Below are 3,495 nucleotides of genomic sequence, written 5' to 3' on the forward strand. Positions count from 1 at the left end.
ATATATAATCTCCCAGGCTGGCCTGGAACTCATGGCAATCCTCCTGCCTCGGCCTCCCAAGTGCTGACTTTACAGGCATAGCCCCATCACATCTAATTTGGTTTGTTTTTAAGGGTCCATTCATCTAGGAGTCTGTGCTGTTTCTTACTGAAGAGACCATCAAATATAATCTAAACAACTCTAGTGTTTTTCATGAGAAACAATTAGGCCATCTACATGTCCATCCAGCCTTCCCAGGTGTGGAGGACTGAGGACAAAGAAGTGTGAACCGTAATACACTTGGGTGTTTGTTTCCTGCAGAAGGATACACTTTCAGGGGAAAATGTGTGAGAACGTATGGAACATTCCATCCTGATATCTTCTGGCTACTGGCCCACTCATATCAGGGGCTTCTTGTAACAGTAAAAGCTTTGTTCCTGAGGCTCTTTGCTGCTTTCTTCTGCTCTCGGAAAAGCTGCCCCTCTAATCACCAGAGTTGGCACAGGTTGGCTCGCTTCCTTGTCTCCCTACAGACAGTGCCTCTCCTCTCTCAAGGCCCAAAATAGAGAAAGTCCTGCGTTAGTGTCAAACAGAAAACCTCTTCTCAGGGAAAGGTGGGAGGGCAGGGGAAGTTCATGACAAAGTGGCCCTTTCCCAACCTCCGAGCCAGCTTTCTGTGTTAGAAGAAAATGTGAGAAACTGGAGGGGAGGCAGAGGAAATTTTTATCATCGGATTTGTGCAAGCAGCAAAGAGGTGAGGGAGAAATGAGTGGGGAGATCGGGCAAAGTGTTTCCTGTGTGCTGCTGTTAGCACCTCCTATACACTGGCTGCTTCTGCATTTTCAGGTTGTCTGAACCTGAAAACAAGGAGGATCAAACAAGGAGGGAGTTGGTGAGTTGGCTTAGCAACCAGTACAAGCTCCGGGGGATGGCGAGAGAAAGACTTGTTTCTTCAGGGAGACACCCTGCACCGTTAGGCACCTACTGCATACAGCCCTGCCCTCTGGAGGAGGCTGGTGCCCTCCTGAGATGGTAAATTCAAAGGTTTGAAAACATCCAAGGGGAATCTCCATCTTTCTCTTACTGCTTAGAATTAAATCAAATCGTCTTCTCTGTCAGGAGGTTATGGCTGTAGGTTTCCAGGCGCTCTTGAGAGGGTACAGATAGCGGCAGGCATGTGCTTATTCCTAACTTCATTGCCCCGGCCCATGGGCAGGTGATGCCACTACCCTGGCCTCTTTACCCCTTGGGGACCCTCTGCAAGGGCTCCCCAGGTGTGGCCTAGAGGACCAGCCCTCTGTTGGGTCTGTGACTGGCCAGCCTGGGCTTCCGGGAAGCAGAGCTCTGCCCCAACAGCACCTGCACTGGCCAGAAGGGACCTATTGTCAAATCTGGTCTGAATCTTTCAGTTTGATTCTCTGCAGGAACTTAGCCAGTAGGTGATATTCCTGGTGTGACTTGGGTGTTGCTTTGGGTTTCTTTCTACCTTCAGAGTAACGATTCTCTGTCAAGAGCCACTTCTCCTTGGCACTGCACCCCCAAAGAGAGATTGAAGAGCAAAATCAGCATTTTAATTCTTTCATTAAAAGACACTGCCATGCATTATGAGTTGTAGGGTGTAGTTTGGGGCAGTCGGGAAGCACCATGTCACTTATTTCTCAGAGCAATCCAGGGAGGTGTTGTATTTCTGTGGTCCTCAGTTTTCAGCTGAAGAGACCAAGACTTAACACATGAGGCTGCCTGAGTCACAGTGGGCGGGGGGGGCTTTGTAGGCTCTGACACGTGCAGCTTTTAAAGCCTCCACTTTTACCCCTGTTGCACCTTGCTTAGTGGTAAGATGGATTAAGCTGCACATGTGGTTGGACGGGACCTCTGTAATCTAGGCCTTTTACTAATAAAGAAACTGAGACTCAGCTCGATTTCACAAAGGTTAATAAGATGCCTGGGCTCGTATCCTGACTGCATCCCCTGCTAGCTCTATGGCTTTGGGAAAGCTACTGAATTTCTCTCTGCTGCTCTGTCCTCATCTGTAAAATGGGGATGATACTGATATCTAACCCTCGGTATTATTGTGAAACTTAAAATAATTCTTATAAAGTGCTTAACACCATGACCATTGGCTATTTTTGCTGTTATTCTTTATAATAGTGAAAACTTGGAAATTAATTCCCAATAATATTGGTTAAATAAATTATATGTACATACACATATGCACATGGTGAATGTACGTATAATTGAAATATATAGAAAATTTACACTATATTGCATATATAATACAATGAGATAAATACAATAAACTACTGAAATCATAATTTAAAATATAAGCACACGAGAAACTGCCTATGATTTAATTCTTAGTGAAAAAATAGGTCATACAACACTGTGTATAGTATAATCCAAAATTTTAATTAGACACACACCCACATACATACATCTGTCTGTCATCCAGCATTCATCTATCTATCTCTAGTCCAAAATGCTGAGAAGTATTCAGTTATTATCTCCTGGAAGAGAGGTTATGGGTGATTTTTACCTCTGATTTTATTTTCCCAGACTTCTCCACTTTTATGCAATAAAATGAACAGCTTTCAGTACGTAAGCGGTGCCCACAGAAAAGTACCTTGTCATCCTCGATGCTTATCTGATTTGTGACCCTTTCTCTCCAAGGCAGCACTTGGCTTCTGTGTTTCCTTCCATACACTGTGGGGATGACCAGCCTGCCCCTATCCACCCGCAGCACCACAAGGGCATGGGCCTGTGCCCCTGGGATGGCCCCACAGGCCTTTCATCCCACGCCCAGAATGGAAATGTTCCCCTAGGGCCGTCGGCCTGCAACCTGGCGCCAGGAGCACTTTGCCGGCTCTCTCTGGCTTGCTTGCTATTCAAGCTGATTCTTTTCAAGGTGAACTTGAATCTTCTCACTGTTTTGTATCTTAATTCTGTCATTTATTTCTGGTAGCTCTGACAGTCTGTTTGAAAAGTCAGGCCTGGTGCCGGCACAGGTACCAAGCACTGGAGGCTCTAGGGAGGCCGGCCTGCCTCTGTTTATGAAGCTTTTCCAGCTCACAATAGAGTATGTAAATAGAGCATGCATACTCCCCACTCTGGTCTTAAAAACCCATAAGAAACCATGACACTGTAATACTTCTGTTTGTTTTCATGCAAGCAGGGTACCTGCAGGAAGCTGGAGGCCAGGCCGCCCCCGTCACTCTCCCAGCAGGTGGAGGCCCATCCTGCCTGTCCTCAGAGAGGAGCAACTGCAGAGGAATTTCCTCTGATAATACTCACAGATTCTTATACGGCAAGTTTTAAAAAATTAATTTTATCGGTACAATTTGCAGATACATAATGATCACATTTATCACAGCCGTTTGTCCCTGTACGTGATATATCTTGAGTCTTCTTTTTTTCCCATTCTCTTCCTCTCCCTTCAACCCTTCTCTCTTTATTTACAAATGCTTTGTTTCCATTTTTTCCCTTTCATTCTTTTTTTTCCTTTTCACTTCCCTTTCCCCT

At 45.4% G+C, this 3,495-nt stretch overlaps 1 long non-coding RNA gene across 1 annotated transcript; it reads left to right on the forward strand.

Moving 5' to 3' along the window:
• The first annotated feature begins 611 nt into the window (after positions 1–611).
• Positions 612–3,275, forward strand: LOC104869388. Its single transcript, XR_782302.3, has 3 exons — positions 612–733; positions 826–1,011; positions 3,149–3,275. It is a non-coding gene; the product is annotated as an uncharacterized LOC104869388 (long non-coding RNA).
• Positions 3,276–3,495: the final 220 nt, after the last annotated feature.

The sequence above is a fragment of the Fukomys damarensis genome, unplaced genomic scaffold (genome assembly GCF_012274545.1).
Source record: "Fukomys damarensis isolate Sample0158 unplaced genomic scaffold, DMR_v1.0_HiC HiC_scaffold_8, whole genome shotgun sequence".
In the NCBI taxonomy this organism is placed as follows: domain Eukaryota; kingdom Metazoa; phylum Chordata; class Mammalia; order Rodentia; family Bathyergidae; genus Fukomys; species Fukomys damarensis.